The sequence below is a fragment of the Myxine glutinosa genome, chromosome 4, assembly GCF_964187855.1.
Source record: "Myxine glutinosa chromosome 4, kmMyxGlut1.1, whole genome shotgun sequence".
Classification (NCBI taxonomy): Eukaryota; Metazoa; Chordata; class Myxini; order Myxiniformes; family Myxinidae; genus Myxine; species Myxine glutinosa.
This window is the reverse complement of record NC_136264.1, coordinates 145914050-145933841: the sequence shown is the minus strand read 5'-3', so window position 1 is coordinate 145933841 and position 19792 is coordinate 145914050.

The following is a 19792-nucleotide window of genomic DNA, read 5'->3' as shown; positions in this document are numbered from 1 at the left end:
TTGCAACACTAACACAAGTGCGAAAAGTGGTTTTCAATGCCAGCACGGGTGCGGAAAGAGGTTTTGAACACGAACAAGAGCGCGAAAAGTGGTTATCAACACGAGCACGAGTGCGGAAAATGGTTTTTCAACACTAACACATGTGCGAAAAGTTGTTTTGAACACGAACAAGAGCGCGAAAAGTTGTTATCAACACCAGCCCGAGTGTGGAAAATGGTTTTTGAACACTAACACATGTGCTAAAAGTGGTTTTGAACGCGAACACAAGTGCGAAAAGTCGTTTTCAATGCTAGCACAAGTGCGAAAGTCGTTTTGCAACACCAACACAAGTGCAAAAAGTGGTTTTCAATGCCAACACAGGTGTGAAAAGTGGTTGTGCAACACTTGCAAAAGTGCGAAAAGTTGTTTCAACGCCAGCACAAGTGTGGAAAGTGGTTTAGCAATACTAACGCAAGTGTCGAAATTGGTTTTGCAACACTAACACAAGTGCGAAAAGTGGTTTTCAATGCCAGCACAGGTGCGGAAAGAGGTTTTGCATCTCCAACACAAGTGCGAAGAGTTGCTTTGCAACACGAGCGCAGGTGCAGAAAGTGATTTTACAACACCAACACAAGTGTGAAAAGTGGTTTATCAATACCAACACAAGTGCGAAAAGTGGTTTTGCAACACTAACACAAGTGCGATAAGTGGTTTTCAATGCCAGCACAATTGTGGAAAGTGGTTTTGCAACACATGCAAAAGTGCGAAAAGTGGTTTTCAACGCCAGCACAAGTGTGAAAAGTGGATTTGCAACACGAGCGCAGGTGTGGAAAGTGGATTATTAGCACCAACACAAGTGGGAAAAGTGGTTTTGCAACGTTAACACAAGTGCAAAAAGTGGTTTTGCAACACAAGCACAAGTGCAAAAAGTGGTTTTCAACGCCAACACAAGTGCGAAAAGTGGTTTTGCAACACAAGCACAAGTGCAGAAAGTCGTTTTCAATGCTCGCACAAGTGCGAAAAGTGGTTTTGCAACACCAACACAAGTTCAAAAAGTGGTTTTCAATGCCAACACAGGTATGAAAAGTGGTTTTGCAACACTTGCAAAAGTGAGAAAAGTTGTTTTCAACGCCAGCACAAGTGTGGAAGTGGTTTTGAACATGAACAAGAGCGCGAAAAGTGGTTATCAACACGAGCACGAGTGCGGAAAATGGTTTTTCAACACTAAGACATGTGCGAAAAGTTGTTTTGAACACGAACAAGAGCGCGAAAAGTGGTTATCAACACCAGCCCGAGTGCGGAAAATGGTTTTTCAACACTAACACATGTGCGAAAAGAGGTTTTCAACGCTAACACAAGTGCAAAAAGTGGTTTTGCAAAACCAACACATGTGCGAAAAGTGGTTTTCAACGCCAGCACAATTGCAGAAAATGGTATGGCAACACTAACTCAAGTGCGAAAAGTGGTTTTGCACCACTAAGAGAAGTGCTAAAAGTGGTTTTGAACAATAACAAGAGCGCAAAAAGTGGTTATCAACACGAGCACAAGTGCGAAAAGTGGTTTTCTACCCCAGCACAAGTGCGGAAAGTGGTTTAGCAATACTAACACAAGTGTCGAAATTGGTTTTGCAACACTAACACAAGTGCGAAAAGTGGTTTTGCAACACAAGCACAAGTGCAAAAAGTCGCTTTCAATGCTAGCACAAGTGCAAAAAATGGTTTTGCAACACCAAAACAAGTGCAAAAAGTGGTTTTCAACGCCAACACAAGTGTGAAAAGTGGATTTGCAACATGAGCGCAGGTGTGGAAAGTGGATTAGTAACGCCAACACAAGTGGGAAAAGTGGTTTTGCAACGCTAACACAAGTGCTAAAAGTGGTTTTGCAACACCAAAACAAGTGCAAAAAGTGGTTTTCAACGCCAACACAAGTGCGGAAAGTGGTTTTGCAACACAAGCACAAGTGCAAAAAGTCGTTTTCAATGCTCGCACAAGTGCGAAAAGTGGTTTTGCAACACCAACACAAGTGCAAAAAGTGGTTTTCAATGCCAACACAGTAATGAAAAGTGGTTTTGCAACACTTGCAAATGTGAGAAAAGTTGTTTTCAACGCCAGCACAAGTGTGGAAAGTGGTTTTGAACATGAACAAGAGCGCGAAAAGTGGTTATCAACACGAGCACGAGTGCGGAAAATGGTTTTTCAACACCAACACATGTGCGAAAAGTGTTTTTCAACGCCAGCACAAGTGCAGAAAATGGTATGGCAACACTAACACAAGTGCGAAAAGTGGTTTTGCACCACTAAGAGAAGTGCTAAAAGTGGTTTTGAACAATAACAAGAGCGCAAAAAGTGGTTATCAACACGAGCACAAGTGCGAAAAGTGGTTTTTTACCCCAGCACAAGTGCGGAAAGTGGTTTAGCAATACTAACACAAGTGTCAAAATTGGTTTTGCAACACTAACCCAAGTGCGAAAAGTGGTTTTGCAACACAAGCACAAGTGCAAAAAGTCACTTTCAATGTTAGCACAAGTGCGAAAAATGGTTTTGCAACACCAAAACAAGTGCAAAAAGTGGTTTTCAACGCCAACACAAGTGTGAAAAGTGGATTTGCAAAACGAGCGCAGGTGTGGAAAGTGGATTAGTAACATCAACACAATTGGGAAAAGTGGTTTTGTAACGCTAACACAAGTTCAAAAAGTGGTTTTGCAACACAAGCACAAGTGCAAAAAGTCACTTTCAATGTTAGCACAAGTGCGAAAAGTGGTTTTGCAACACCAAAACAAGTGCAAAAAGTGGTTTTCAACACCAACACAAGTGCGAAAAGTGGTTTTGCAACACAAGCACCAGTGCAAAAAATCGTTTTCAATGCTCGCACAAGTGCGAAAAGTGGTTTTGCAACACCAACACAAGTGCAAAAAGTGGTTTTCAATGCCAACACAGGTATGAAAAGTGGTTTTGCAACACTTGCAAAAGTGTGAAAAGTTGTTTTCAACGCCAGCACAAGTGTGGAAAGTGGTTTAGCAGTACTAACACAAGTGTCGAAATTGGTTTTGCAACACTAAGACAAGTGCGAAAAGTGGTTTTCAATGCCAGCACAGGTGCGGAAAGAGGTTTTGCATCTCCAACACAAGTGCGAAGAGTTGCTTTGCAACGTGAGCGCAGGTGCAGAAAGTGATTCTACAACACCAACACAAGTGTGAAAAGTGGTTTGTCAATACCAACACAAGTGCGAAAAGTGGTTTTGAAACACTAACACAAGTGCGATAAGTGGTTTTCAATGCCAACGCAATTGTGGAAAGTGGTTTTGAACGTGAACAAGAGCGCGAAAAGTGGTTATCAAGACGAGCACGAGTGCGGAAAATGGTTTTTCAACACTAACACAAGTGCGAAAAGTGGTTTTGAACACGAACAAGAGCGCGAAAAGTGGTTATCAACACCAGCCCGAGTGCGGAAAATGGTGTTTCAACACTAACTCATGTGCGAAAAGTGGTTTTCAACGCTAACACAAGTGCAAAAAGTGTTTTTGCAACACCAACACATGTGCAAAAAGTGGTTTTCAACTCTAGCACAAGTGCAGAAAATGGCATGGCAACACTAACACAAGTGCGAAAAGTGGTTTTGCAACACTAAGAGAAGTGCTAAAAGTGGTTTTGAACAATAACAAGAGCGCAAAAAGTGGTTATCAACACCAGCACGAGTGCGGAAAATGGTTTTGCAACACTCACACAAGTGCGACAAGTGGTTTTGCAACACTAACACAGTGCGAAAAGTGGATTTGCAACACTAACAGGAGCGCAAAAAGTGTTTTTCAACACGAGAACAATTGCGAAAAGTGGTTTTCTACCCCAGCACAACTGCGGAAAGTGGTTTAGCAATACTAACACAAGTGTCGAAATTGGTTTTGCAACACTAACACAAGTGCGAAAAGTGGTTTTCAATGCCAGCACAGGTGCGAAAAGTGGTTTTCAATGCCAGCACGGGTGCGGAAAGAGGTTTTGAACACGAACAAGAGCGCGAAAAGTGGTTATCAACACGAGCACGAGTGCGGAAAATGGTTTTTCAACACTAACACATGTGCGAAAAGTTGTTTTGAACACGAACAAGAGCGCGAAAAGTTGTTATCAACACCAGCCCGAGTGTGGAAAATGGTTTTTCAACACCAACACATGTGCTAAAAGTGGTTTTGAACGCGAACACAAGTGCGAAAAGTCGTTTTCAATGCTAGCACAAGTGCGAAAGTCGTTTTGCAACACCAACACAAGTGCAAAAAGTGGTTTTCAATGCCAACACAGGTGTGAAAAGTGGTTGTGCAACACTTGCAAAAGTGCGAAAAGTTGTTTCAACGCCAGCACAAGTGTGGAAAGTGGTTTAGCAATACTAACGCAAGTGTCGAAATTGGTTTTGCAACACTAACACAAGTGCGAAAAGTGGTTTTCAATGCCAGCACAGGTGCGGAAAGAGGTTTTGCATCTCCAACACAAGTGCGAAGAGTTGCTTTGCAACACGAGCGCAGGTGCAGAAAGTGATTTTACAACACCAACACAAGTGTGAAAAGTGGTTTATCAATACCAACACAAGTGCGAAAAGTGGTTTTGCAACACTAACACAAGTGCGATAAGTGGTTTTCAATGCCAGCACAATTGTGGAAAGTGGTTTTGCAACACATGCAAAAGTGCGAAAAGTGGTTTTCAACGCCAGCACAAGTGTGAAAAGTGGATTTGCAACACGAGCGCAGGTGTGGAAAGTGGATTATTAGCACCAACACAAGTGGGAAAAGTGGATTTGCAACACGAGCGCAGGTGTGGAAAGTGGATTATTAGCACCAACACAAGTGGGAAAAGTGGTTTTGCAACACAAGCACAAGTGCAAAAAATCGTTTTCAATGCTCGCACAAGTGCGAAAAGTGGTTTTGCAACACCAACACAAGTGCAAAAAGTGGTTTTCAATGCCAACACAGGTATGAAAAGTGGTTTTGCAACACTTGCAAAAGTGAGAAAAGTTGTTTTCAACGCCAGCACAAGTGTGGAAGTGGTTTTGAACATGAACAAGAGCGCGAAAAGTGGTTATCAACACGAGCACGAGTGCGGAAAATGGTTTTTCAACACTAACACATGTGCGAAAAGTTGTTTTGAACACGAACAAGAGCGCGAAAAGTGGTTATCAACACCAGCCCGAGTGTGCAAAATGGTTTTTCAACACTAACACATGTGCGAAAAGTGGTTTTCAACGCTAACACAAGTGCAAAAAGTGGTTTTGCACTACCAACACATGTGCGAAAAGTGGTTTTCAACGCCAGCACAAGTGCAGAAAATGGTATGGCAACACTAACACAAGTGCGAAAATTGGTTTTCAACGCCAACACAAGTGTGAAAAGTGGATTTGCAACACGAGCGCAGGTGTGGAAAGTGGATTAGTAACACCAACACAGGTGGGAAAAGTGGTTTTGCAACGCTAACACAAGTGCAAAAAGTGGTTTTGCAACACAAGCAGAAGTGCAAAAAGTCGCTTTCAATGCTAGCACAAGTGCGAAAAGTGGTTTTGCAACACCAAAACAAGTGCAAAAAGTGGTTTTCAACGCCAACACAAGTGCGAAAAGTGGTTTTGCAACACAAGCACAAGTGCAAAAAGTCGTTTTCAATGCTCGCACAAGTGCGAAAAGTGGTTTTGCAACACCAACACAAGTGCAAAAAGTGGTTTTCAATGCCAACACAGGGATGAAAAGTGGTTTTGCAACACTTGCAAATGTGAGAAAAAGTTGTTTTCAACGCCAGCACAAGTGTGGAAAGTGGTTTTGAACATGAACAAGAGCGCGAAAAGTGGTTATCAACACGAGCACGAGTGCGGAAAATGGTTTTTCAACACTAACACATGTGCGAAAAGTGGTTTTCAATGCTAACACAAGTGCAAAAAGTGGTTTTGCAACACCAACACATGTGCGAAAAGTGGTTTTCAACGCCAGCACAAGTGCAGAAAATGGTATGGCAACACTAACACAAGTGCAAAAAGTGGTTTTGCAACACAAGCACAAGTGCAAAAAATCGTTTTCAATGCTCGCACAAGTGCGAAAAGTGGTTTTCAATGCTAACACAAGTGCAAAAAGTGGTTTTGCAACACCAACACATGTGCGAAAAGTGGTTTTCAACGCCAGCACAAGTGCAGAAAATGGTATGGCAACACTAACACAAGTGCGAAAATTGGTTTTCAACGCCAACACAAGTGTGAAAATTGGATTTGCAACACGAGCGCAGGTGTGGAAAGTGGATTAGTAACACCAACACAGGTGGGAAAAGTGGTTTTGCAACGCTAACACAAGTGCAAAAAGTGGTTTTGCAACACAAGCAGAAGTGCAAAAAGTCGCTTTCAATGCTAGCACAAGTGCGAAAAGTGGTTTTGCAACACCAACACAAGTGCAAAAAGTGGTTTTCAATGCCAACACAGGTATGAAAAGTGGTTTTGCAACACTTGCAAAAGTGAGAAAAGTTGTTTTCAACGCCAGCACAAGTGTGGAAGTGGTTTTGAACATGAACAAGAGCGCGAAAAGTGGTTATCAACACGAGCACGAGTGCGGAAAATGGTTTTTCAACACTAACACATGTGCGAAAAGTTGTTTTGAACACGAACAAGAGCGCGAAAAGTGGTTATCAACAACAGCCCGAGTGTGCAAAATGGTTTTTCAACACTAACACATGTGCGAAAAGTGGTTTTCAATGCTAACACAAGTGCAAAAAGTGGTTTTGCAACACCAACACATATGCGAAAAGTGGTTTTCAACGCCAGCACAAGTGCAGAAAATGGTATGGCAACACTAACACAAGTGCGAAAAGTGGTTTTGCAACACTCACACAATTGCGATAAGTGGTTTTCAACGCCAGCACAATTGTAGAAAGTGGTTTTGCAACACTTGCAAAAGTGCGAAAAGTGGTTTTCAATGCCAACACAAGTGGGAAAAGTGGTTTTGCAACGCTAACACAAGTGCAAAAAGTGGTTTTGCAACACAAGCACAAGTGCAAAAAGTCGCTTTCAATGCTAGCACAAGTGCGAAAAGTGGTTTTGCAACACCAAAACAAGTGCAAAAAGTGGTTTTCAACGCCAAAACAAGTGCGAAAAGTGGTTTTGCAACACCAACACAAGTGCAAAAAGTGGTTTTCAATGCCAACACAGGTATGAAAAGTGGTTTTGCAACACTTGCAAAAGTGAGAAAAGTTGTTTTCAACGCCAGCACAAGTGTGGAAAGTGGTTTTGAACGTGAACAAGAGCGCGAAAAGTGGTTATCAACACGAGCACGAGTGCGGAAAATGGTTTTTCAACACTAACACAAGTGCGAAAAGTGGTTTTGAACACGAACAAGAGCGCGAAAAGTGGTTATCAACACCAGCCCGAGTGCGGAAAATGGTTTTTCAACACTAACACATGTGCGAAAAGTGGTTTTCAACGCTAACACAAGTGCAAAAAGTGGTTTTGCAACACCAACACATGTGCAAAAAGTGGTTTTCAACTCCAGCACAAGTGCAGAAAATGGCATGGCAACACTAACACAAGTGCGAAAAGTGGTTTTGCAACACTAAGAGAAGTGCTAAAAGTGGTTTTGAACAATAACAAGAGCGCAAAAAGTGGTTATCAACACCAGCACGAGTGCGGAAAATGGTTTTGCAACACTCACACAAGTGCGAAAAGTGGTTTTGCAACACCAACACAGTGCGAAAAGTGGATTTGCAACACTAACAGGAGTGCAAAAAGTGTTTTTCAACACGAGCACAATTGCGAAAAGTGGTTTTCTACCCCAGCACAAGTGCGGAAAGTGGTTTAGCAATACTAACACAAGTGTCGAAATTGGTTTTGCAACACTAACACAAGTGCGAAAAGTGGTTTTCAATGCCAGCACGGGTGCGGAAAGAGGTTTTGAACACGAACAAGAGCGCGAAAAGTGGTTATCAACACGAGCACGAGTGCGGAAAATGGTTTTTCAACACTAACACATGTGCGAAAAGTTGTTTTGAACACGAACAAGAGCGCGAAAAGTGGTTATCAACACCAGCCCGAGTGCGGAAAATGGTTTTTCAACACTAACACATGTGCTAAAAGTGGTTTTGAACGCGAACACAAGTGCGAAAAGTGGTTTTGCAACACAAGCACAAGTGCAAAAAGTCGTTTTCAATGCTAGCACAAGTGCGAAAGTCGTTTTGCATCACCAACACAAGTGCAAAAAGTGGTTTTCAATGCCAACACAGGTGTGAAAAGTGGTTTTGCAACACTTGCAAAAGTGCGAAAAGTTGTTTTCAACGCCAGCACAAGTGTGGAAAGTGGTTTAGCAATACTAACCCAAGTGTCGAAATTGGTTTTGCAACACTAACACAAGTGCGAAAAGTGGTTTTCAATGCCAGCACAGGTGCGGAAAATGGTATGGCAACACTAACACAAGTGCGAAAAGTGGTTTTGCACCACTAAGAGAAGTGCTAAAAGTGGTTTTGAACAATAACAAGAGCGCAAAAAGTGGTTATCAACACGAGCACAAGTGCGAAAAGTGGTTTTTTACCCCAGCACAAGTGCGGAAAGTGGTTTAGCAATACTAACACAAGTGTCGAAATTGGTTTTGCAACACAAACACAAGTGCGAAAAGTGGTTTTGCAACACAAGCACAAGTGCAAAAAGTCACTTTCAATGTTAGCACAAGTGCGAAAAATGGTTTTGCAACACCAAAACAAGTGCAAAAAGTGGTTTTCAACGCCAACACAAGTGTGAAAAGTGGATTTGCAAAACGAGCGCAGGTGTGGAAAGTGGATTAGTAACATCAACACAATTGGGAAAAGTGGTTTTGTAACGCTAACACAAGTTCAAAAAGTGGTTTTGCAACACAAGCACAAGTGCAAAAAGTCACTTTCAATGTTAGCACAAGTGCGAAAAGTGGTTTTGCAACACCAAAACAAGTGCAAAAAGTGGTTTTCAACACCAACACAAGTGCGAAAAGTGGTTTTGCAACACAAGCACCAGTGCAAAAAATCGTTTTCAATGCTCGCACAAGTGCGAAAAGTGGTTTTGCAACACCAACACAAGTGCAAAAAGTGGTTTTCAATGCCAACACAGGTATGAAAAGTGGTTTTGCAACACTTGCAAAAGTGTGAAAAGTTGTTTTCAACGCCAGCACAAGTGTGGAAAGTGGTTTAGCAGTACTAACACAAGTGTCGAAATTGGTTTTGCAACACTAAGACAAGTGCGAAAAGTGGTTTTCAATGCCAGCACAGGTGCGGAAAGAGGTTTTGCATCTCCAACACAAGTGCGAAGAGTTGCTTTGCAACACGAGCGCAGGTGCAGAAAGTGATTCTACAACACCAACACAAGTGTGAAAAGTGGTTTGTCAATACCAACACAAGTGCGAAAAGTGGTTTTGAAACACTAACACAAGTGCGATAAGTGGTTTTCAATGCCAACACAATTGTGGAAAGTGGTTTTGCAACACTTGCAAAAGTGCGAAAAGTGGTTTTCAACGCCAGCACAAGTGTGAAAAGTGGATTTGCAACACGAGCGCAGGTGTGGAAAGTGGATTATTAGCACCAACACAAGTGGGAAAAGTGGTTTTGCAACACAAGCACAAGTGCAAAAAATCGTTTTCAATGCTCGCACAAGTGCGAAAAGTGGTTTTGCAACACCAACACAAGTGCAAAAAGTGGTTTTCAATGCCAACACAGGTATGAAAAGTGGTTTTGCAACACTTGCAAAAGTGAGAAAAGTTGTTTTCAACGCCAGCACAAGTGTGGAGGTGGTTTTGAACATGAACAAGAGCGCGAAAAGTGGTTATCAACACGAGCACGAGTGCGGAAAATGGTTTTTCAACACTAACACATGTGCGAAAAGTTGTTTTGAACACGAACAAGAGCGCGAAAAGTGGTTATCAACACCAGCCCGAGTGTGCAAAATGGTTTTTCAACACTAACACATGTGCGAAAAGTGGTTTTCAACGCTAACACAAGTGCAAAAAGTGGTTTTGCAACACCAACACATGTGCGAAAAGTGGTTTTCAACGCCAGCACAAGTGCAGAAAATGGTATGGCAACACTAACACAAGTGCGAAAATTGGTTTTCAACGCCAACACAAGTGTGAAAAGTGGATTTGCAACACGAGCGCAGGTGTGGAAAGTGGATTAGTAACACCAACACAGGTGGGAAAAGTGGTTTTGCAACGCTAACACAAGTGCAAAAAGTGGTTTTGCAACACAAGCAGAAGTGCAAAAAGTCGCTTTCAATGCTAGCACAAGTGCGAAAAGTGGTTTTGCAACACCAAAACAAGTGCAAAAAGTGGTTTTCAACGCCAACACAAGTGCGAAAAGTGGTTTTGCAACACAAGCACAAGTGCAAAAAGTCGTTTTCAATGCTCGCACAAGTGCGAAAAGTGGTTTTGCAACACCAACACAAGTGCAAAAAGTGGTTTTCAATGCCAACACAGGGATGAAAAGTGGTTTTGCAACACTTGCAAATGTGAGAAAAAGTTGTTTTCAACGCCAGCACAAGTGTGGAAAGTGGTTTTGAACATGAACAAGAGCGCGAAAAGTGGTTATCAACACGAGCACGAGTGCGGAAAATGGTTTTTCAACACTAACACATGTGCGAAAAGTGGTTTTCAATGCTAACACAAGTGCAAAAAGTGGTTTTGCAACACCAACACATGTGCGAAAAGTGGTTTTCAATGCCAGCACAAGTGCAGAAAATGGTATGGCAACACTAACACAAGTGCAAAAAGTGGTTTTGCACCACTAAGAGAAGTGCTAAAAGTGGTTTTGAACTATAACAAGAGCGCAAAAAGTGGTTATCAACACGAGCACAAGTGCGAAAAGTGTTTTTTTTTTACCCCAGCACAAGTGCGGAAAGTGGTTTAGCAATACTAACACAAGTGTCGAAATTGGTTTTGCAACACTAACACAAGTGCAAAAAGTGGTTTTGCAACACAAGCACAAGTGCAAAAAGTCACTTTCAATGTTAGCACAAGTGCGAAAAATGGTTTTGCAACACCAAAACAAGTGCAAAAAGTGGTTTTCAACGCCAACACAAGTGTGAAAAGTGGATTTGCAAAACGAGCGCAGGTGTGGAAAGTGGATTAGTAACATCAACACAATTGGGAAAAGTGGTTTTCAATGCCAACACAAGTTCAAAAAGTGGTTTTGCAACACAAGCACAAGTGCGAAAAGTGCTTTTGCAACACAAGCACAAGTGCAAAAAATCGTTTTCAATGCTCGCACAAGTGCGAAAAGTGGTTTTGCAACACCAACACAAGTGCAAAAAGTGGTTTTCAATGCCAACACAGGTATGAAAAGTGGTTTTGCAACACTTGCAAAAGAGTGAAAAGTTGTTTTCAACGCCAGCACAAGTGTGGAAAGTGGTTTAGCAGTACTAACACAAGTGTCGAAATTGGTTTTGCAACACTAAGACAAGTGCGAAAAGTGGTTTTCAATGCCAGCACAGGTGCGGAAAGAGGTTTTGCATCTCCAACACAAGTGCGAAGAGTTGCTTTGCAACACGAGCGCAGGTGCAGAAAGTGATTCTACAACACCAACACAAGTGTGAAAAGTGGTTTGTCAATACCAGCACAATTGTGGAAAGTGGTTTTGCAACACTTGCAGAAGTGCGAAAAGTGGTTTTCAACGCCAGCACAAGTGTGAAAAGTGGATTTGCAACACGAGCGCAGGTGTGGAAAGTGGATTATTAGCACCAACACAAGTGGGAAAAGTGGTTTTGCAACGCTAACACAAGTGCAAAAAGTGGTTTTGCAACACAAGCACAAGTGCAAAAAGTCGCTTTCAATGCCAGCGCAAGTGCGAAAAGTGGTTTTGCAACACTTGCAAAAGTGCGAAAAGTGGTTTTCAATGCCAGCACAATTGTGGAAAGTGGTTTTGCAACACTTGCAAAAGTGCGAAAAGTGATTTTCAACGCCAGCACAAGTGTGAAAAGTGGATTTGCAACACGAGCGCAGGTGTGGAAAGTGGATTATTAGCACCAACACAAGTGGGAAAAGTGGTTTTGCAACGCTAACACAAGTGCAAAAAGTGGTTTTGCAACACAAGCACAAGTGCAAAAAGTGGTTTTCAACGCCAACACAAGTGCAAAAAGTGGTTTTGCAACACAAGCACAAGTGCAGAAAGTCGTTTTCAATGCTCGCACAAGTGCGAAAAGTGGTTTTGCAACACCAACACAAGTTCAAAAAGTGGTTTTCAATGCCAACACAGGTATGAAAAGTGGTTTTGCAACACTTGCAAAAGTGAGAAAAGTTGTTTTCAACGCCAGCACAAGTGTGGAAGTGGTTTTGAACATGAACAAGAGCGCGAAAAGTGGTTATCAACACGAGCACGAGTGCGGAAAATGGTTTTTCAACACTAAGACATGTGCGAAAAGTTGTTTTGAACACGAACAAGAGCGCGAAAAGTGGTTATCAACACCAGACCGTGTGCGGAAAATGGTTTTTCAACACTAACACATGTGCGAAAAGAGGTTTTCAACGCTAACACAAGTGCAAAAAGTGGTTTTGCAAAACCAACACATGTGCGAAAAGTGGTTTTCAACGCCAGCACAAGTGCAGAAAATGGTATGGCAACACTAACTCAAGTGCGAAAAGTGGTTTTGCACCACTAAGAGAAGTGCTAAAAGTGGTTTTGAACAATAACAAGAGCGCAAAAAGTGGTTATCAACACGAGCACAAGTGCGAAAAGTGGTTTTCTACCCCAGCACAAGTGCGGAAAGTGGTTTAGCAATACTAACACAAGTGTCGAAATTGGTTTTGCAACACTAACACAAGTGCGAAAAGTGGTTTTGCAACACAAGCACAAGTGCAAAAAATCGTTTTCAATGCTCGCACAAGTGCGAAAAGTGGTTTTGCAACACCAACACAAGTGCAAAAAGTGGTTTTCAATGCCAACACAGGTATGAAAAGTGGTTTTGCAACACTTGCAAAAGTGAGAAAAGTTGTTTTCAACGCCAGCACAAGTGTGGAAGTGGTTTTGAACATGAACAAGAGCGCGAAAAGTGGTTATCAACACGAGCACGAGTGCGGAAAATGGTTTTTCAACACTAACACATGTGCGAAAAGTTGTTTTGAACACGAACAAGAGCGCGAAAAGTGGTTATCAACAACAGCCCGAGTGTGCAAAATGGTTTTTCAACACTAACACATGTGCAAAAAGTAGTTTTCAATGCTAACACAAGTGCAAAAAGTGGTTTTGCAACACCAACACATATGCGAAAAGTGGTTTTCAACACCAAAACAAGTGCAAAAAGTGGTTTTCAACGCCAAAACAAGTGCGAAAAGTGGTTTTGCAACACCAACACAAGTGCAAAAAGTGGTTTTCAATGCCAACACAGGTATGAAAAGTGGTTTTGCAACACTTGCAAAAGTGAGAAAAGTTGTTTTCAACGCCAGCACAAGTGTGGAAAGTGGTTTTGAACGTGAACAAGAGCGCGAAAAGTGGTTATCAACACGAGCACGAGTGCGGAAAATGGTTTTTCAACACTAACACAAGTGCGAAAAGTGGTTTTGAACACGAACAAGAGCGCGAAAAGTGGTTACCAACACCAGCCCGAGTGCGGAAAATGGTTTTTCAACACTAACACATGTGCGAAAAGTGGTTTTCAACGCTAACACAAGTGCAAAAAGTGGTTTTGCAACACCAACACATGTGCAAAAAGTGGTTTTCAACTCCAGCACAAGTGCAGAAAATGGCATGGCAACACTAACACAAGTGCGAAAAGTGGTTTTGCAACACTAAGAGAAGTGCTAAAAGTGGTTTTGAACAATAACAAGAGCGCAAAAAGTGGTTATCAACACCAGCACGAGTGCGGAAAATGGTTTTGCAACACTCACACAAGTGCGAAAAGTGGTTTTGCAACACTAACACAGTGCGAAAAGTGGATTTGCAACACTAACAGGAGTGCAAAAAGTGTTTTTCAACACGAGCACAATTGCGAAAAGTGGTTTTCTACCCCAGCACAAGTGCGGAAAGTGGTTTAGCAATACTAACACAAGTGTCGAAATTGGTTTTGCAACACTAACACAAGTGCGAAAAGTGGTTTTCAATGCCAGCACGGGTGCGGAAAGAGGTTTTGAACACGAACAAGAGCGCGAAAAGTGGTTATCAACACGAGCACGAGTGCGGAAAATGGTTTTTCAACACTAACACATGTGCGAAAAGTTGTTTTGAACACGAACAAGAGCGCGAAAAGTGGTTATCAACACCAGCCCGAGTGCGGAAAATGGTTTTTCAACACTAACACATGTGCTAAAAGTGGTTTTGAACGCGAACACAAGTGCGAAAAGTGGTTTTGCAACACAAGCACAAGTGCAAAAAGTCGTTTTCAATGCTAGCACAAGTGCGAAAGTCGTTTTGCATCACCAACACAAGTGCAAAAAGTGGTTTTCAATGCCAACACAGGTGTGAAAAGTGGTTTTGCAACACTTGCAAAAGTGCGAAAAGTTGTTTTCAACGCCAGCACAAGTGTGGAAAGTGGTTTAGCAATACTAACCCAAGTGTCGAAATTGGTTTTGCAACACTAACACAAGTGCGAAAAGTGGTTTTCAATGCCAGCACAGGTGCGGAAAATGGTATGGCAACACTAACACAAGTGCGAAAAGTGGTTTTGCACCACTAAGAGAAGTGCTAAAAGTGGTTTTGAACAATAACAAGAGCGCAAAAAGTGGTTATCAACACGAGCACAAGTGCGAAAAGTGGTTTTTTACCCCAGCACAAGTGCGGAAAGTGGTTTAGCAATACTAACACAAGTGTCGAAATTGGTTTTGCAACACTAACACAAGTGCGAAAAGTGGTTTTGCAACACAAGCACAAGTGCAAAAAGTCACTTTCAATGTTAGCACAAGTGCGAAAAATGGTTTTGCAACACCAAAACAAGTGCAAAAAGTGGTTTTCAACGCCAACACAAGTGTGAAAAGTGGATTTGCAAAACGAGCGCAGGTGTGGAAAGTGGATTAGTAACATCAACACAATTGGGAAAAGTGGTTTTGTAACGCTAACACAAGTTCAAAAAGTGGTTTTGCAACACAAGCACAAGTGCAAAAAGTCACTTTCAATGTTAGCACAAGTGCGAAAAGTGGTTTTGCAACACCAAAACAAGTGCAAAAAGTGGTTTTCAACACCAACACAAGTGCGAAAAGTGGTTTTGCAACACAAGCACCAGTGCAAAAAATCGTTTTCAATGCTCGCACAAGTGCGAAAAGTGGTTTTGCAACACCAACACAAGTGCAAAAAGTGGTTTTCAATGCCAACACAGGTATGAAAAGTGGTTTTGCAACACTTGCAAAAGTGTGAAAAGTTGTTTTCAACGCCAGCACAAGTGTGGAAAGTGGTTTAGCAGTACTAACACAAGTGTCGAAATTGGTTTTGCAACACTAAGACAAGTGCGAAAAGTGGTTTTCAATGCCAGCACAGGTGCGGAAAGAGGTTTTGCATCTCCAACACAAGTGCGAAGAGTTGCTTTGCAACACGAGCGCAGGTGCAGAAAGTGATTCTACAACACCAACACAAGTGTGAAAAGTGGTTTGTCAATACCAACACAAGTGCGAAAAGTGGTTTTGAAACACTAACACAAGTGCGATAAGTGGTTTTCAATGCCAACACAATTGTGGAAAGTGGTTTTGCAACACTTGCAAAAGTGCGAAAAGTGGTTTTCAACGCCAGCACAAGTGTGAAAAGTGGATTTGCAACACGAGCGCAGGTGTGGAAAGTGGATTATTAGCACCAACACAAGTGGGAAAAGTGGTTTTGCAACACAAGCACAAGTGCAAAAAATCGTTTTCAATGCTCGCACAAGTGCGAAAAGTGGTTTTGCAACACCAACACAAGTGCAAAAAGTGGTTTTCAATGCCAATACAGGTATGAAAAGTGGTTTTGCAACACTTGCAAAAGTGAGAAAAGTTGTTTTCAACGCCAGCACAAGTGTGGAGGTGGTTTTGAACATGAACAAGAGCGCGAAAAGTGGTTATCAACACGAGCACGAGTGCGGAAAATGGTTTTTCAACACTAACACATGTGCGAAAAGTTGTTTTGAACACGAACAAGAGCGCGAAAAGTGGTTATCAACACCAGCCCGAGTGTGCAAAATGGTTTTTCAACACTAACACATGTGCGAAAAGTGGTTTTCAACGCTAACACAAGTGCAAAAAGTGGTTTTGCAACACCAACACATGTGCGAAAAGTGGTTTTCAACGCCAGCACAAGTGCAGAAAATGGTATGGCAACACTAACACAAGTGCGAAAATTGGTTTTCAACGCCAACACAAGTGTGAAAAGTGGATTTGCAACACGAGCGCAGGTGTGGAAAGTGGATTAGTAACACCAACACAGGTGGGAAAAGTGGTTTTGCAACGCTAACACAAGTGCAAAAAGTGGTTTTGCAACACAAGCAGAAGTGCAAAAAGTCGCTTTCAATGCTAGCACAAGTGCGAAAAGTGGTTTTGCAACACCAAAACAAGTGCAAAAAGTGGTTTTCAACGCCAACACAAGTGCGAAAAGTGGTTTTGCAACACAAGCACAAGTGCAAAAAGTCGTTTTCAATGCTCGCACAAGTGCGAAAAGTGGTTTTGCAACACCAACACAAGTGCAAAAAGTGGTTTTCAATGCCAACACAGGGATGAAAAGTGGTTTAGCAACACTTGCAAATGTGAGAAAAAGTTGTTTTCAACGCCAGCACAAGTGTGGAAAGTGGTTTTGAACATGAACAAGAGCGCGAAAAGTGGTTATCAACACGAGCACGAGTGCGGAAAATGGTTTTTCAACACTAACACATGTGCGAAAAGTGGTTTTCAATGCTAACACAAGTGCAAAAAGTGGTTTTGCAACACCAACACATGTGCGAAAAGTGGTTTTCAATGCCAGCACAAGTGCAGAAAATGGTATGGCAACACTAACACAAGTGCAAAAAGTGGTTTTGCACCACTAAGAGAAGTGCTAAAAGTGGTTTTGAACTATAACAAGAGCGCAAAAAGTGGTTATCAACACGAGCACAAGTGCGAAAAGTGGTTTTTTTTTACCCCAGCACAAGTGCGGAAAGTGGTTTAGCAATACTAACACAAGTGTCGAAATTGGTTTTGCAACACTAACACAAGTGCAAAAAGTGGTTTTGCAACACAAGCACAAGTGCAAAAAGTCACTTTCAATGTTAGCACAAGTGCGAAAAATGGTTTTGCAACACCAAAACAAGTGCAAAAAGTGGTTTTCAACGCCAACACAAGTGTGAAAAGTGGATTTGCAAAACGAGCGCAGGTGTGGAAAGTGGATTAGTAACATCAACACAATTGGGAAAAGTGGTTTTCAATGCCAACACAAGTTCAAAAAGTGGTTTTGCAACACAAGCACAAGTGCGAAAAGTGCTTTTGCAACACAAGCACAAGTGCAAAAAATCGTTTTCAATGCTCGCACAAGTGCGAAAAGTGGTTTTGCAACACCAACACAAGTGCAAAAAGTGGTTTTCAATGCCAACACAGGTATGAAAAGTGGTTTTGCAACACTTGCAAAAGTGTGAAAAGTTGTTTTCAACGCCAGCACAAGTGTGGAAAGTGGTTTAGCAGTACTAACACAAGTGTCGAAATTGGTTTTGCAACACTAAGACAAGTGCGAAAAGTGGTTTTCAATGCCAGCACAGGTGCGGAAAGAGGTTTTGCATCTCCAACACAAGTGCGAAGAGTTGCTTTGCAACACGAGCGCAGGTGCAGAAAGTGATTCTACAACACCAACACAAGTGTGAAAAGTGGTTTGTCAATACCAGCACAATTGTGGAAAGTGGTTTTGCAACACTTGCAGAAGTGCGAAAAGTGGTTTTCAACGCCAGCACAAGTGTGAAAAGTGGATTTGCAACACGAGCGCAGGTGTGGAAAGTGGATTATTAGCACCAACACAAGTGGGAAAAGTGGTTTTGCAACGCTAACACAAGTGCAAAAAGTGGTTTTGCAACACAAGCACAAGTGCAAAAAGTCGCTTTCAATGCCAGCGCAAGTGCGAAAAGTGGTTTTGCAACACTTGCAAAAGTGCGAAAAGTGGTTTTCAATGCCAGCACAATTGTGGAAAGTGGTTTTGCAACACTTGCAAAAGTGCGAAAAGTGATTTTCAACGCCAGCACAAGTGTGAAAAGTGGATTTGCAACACGAGCGCAGGTGTGGAAAGTGGATTATTAGCACCAACACAAGTGGGAAAAGTGGTTTTGCAACGCTAACACAAGTGCAAAAAGTGGTTTTGCAACACAAGCACAAGTGCAAAAAGTGGTTTTCAACGCCAACACAAGTGCAAAAAGTGGTTTTGCAACACAAGCACAAGTGCAGAAAGTCGTTTTCAATGCTCGCACAAGTGCGAAAAGTGGTTTTGCAACACCAACACAAGTTCAAAAAGTGGTTTTCAATGCCAACACAGGTATGAAAAGTGGTTTTGCAACACTTGCAAAAGTGAGAAAAGTTGTTTTCAACGCCAGCACAAGTGTGGAAGTGGTTTTGAACATGAACAAGAGCGCGAAAAGTGGTTATCAACACGAGCACGAGTGCGGAAAATGGTTTTTCAACACTAAGACATGTGCGAAAAGTTGTTTTGAACACGAACAAGAGCGCGAAAAGTGGTTATCAACACCAGACCGTGTGCGGAAAATGGTTTTTCAACACTAACACATGTGCGAAAAGAGGTTTTCAACGCTAACACAAGTGCAAAAAGTGGTTTTGCAAAACCAACACATGTGCGAAAAGTGGTTTTCAACGCCAGCACAAGTGCAGAAAATGGTATGGCAACACTAACTCAAGTGCGAAAAGTGGTTTTGCACCACTAAGAGAAGTGCTAAAAGTGGTTTTGAACAATAACAAGAGCGCAAAAAGTGGTTATCAACACGAGCACAAGTGCGAAAAGTGGTTTTCTACCCCAGCACAAGTGCGGAAAGTGGTTTAGCAATACTAACACAAGTGTCGAAATTGGTTTTGCAACACTAACACAAGTGCGAAAAGTGGTTTTGCAACACAAGCACAAGTGCAAAAAATCGTTTTCAATGCTCGCACAAGTGCGAAAAGTGGTTTTGCAACACCAACACAAGTGCAAAAAGTGGTTTTCAATGCCAACACAGGTATGAAAAGTGGTTTTGCAACACTTGCAAAAGTGAGAAAAGTTGTTTTCAACGCCAGCACAAGTGTGGAAGTGGTTTTGAACATGAACAAGAGCGCGAAAAGTGGTTATCAACACGAGCACGAGTGCGGAAAATGGTTTTTCAACACTAACACATGTGCGAAAAGTTGTTTTGAACACGAACAAGAGCGCGAAAAGTGGTTATCAACAACAGCCCGAGTGTGCAAAATGGTTTTTCAACACTAACACATGTGCAAAAAGTAGTTTTCAATGCTAACACAAGTGCAAAAAGTGGTTTTGCAACACCAACACATATGCGAAAAGTGGTTTTCAACACCAAAACAAGTGCAAAAAGTGGTTTTCAACGCCAAAACAAGTGCGAAAAGTGGTTTTGCAACACCAACACAAGTGCAAAAAGTGGTTTTCAATGCCAACACAGGTATGAAAAGTGGTTTTGCAACACTTGCAAAAGTGAGAAAAGTTGTTTTCAACGCCAGCACAAGTGTGGAAAGTGGTTTTGAACGTGAACAAGAGCGCGAAAAGTGGTTATCAACACGAGCACGAGTGCGGAAAATGGTTTTTCAACACTAACACAAGTGCGAAAAGTGGTTTTGAACACGAACAAGAGCGCGAAAAGTGGTTACCAACACCAGCCCGAGTGCGGAAAATGGTTTTTCAACACTAACACATGTGCGAAAAGTGGTTTTCAACGCTAACACAAGTGCAAAAAGTGGT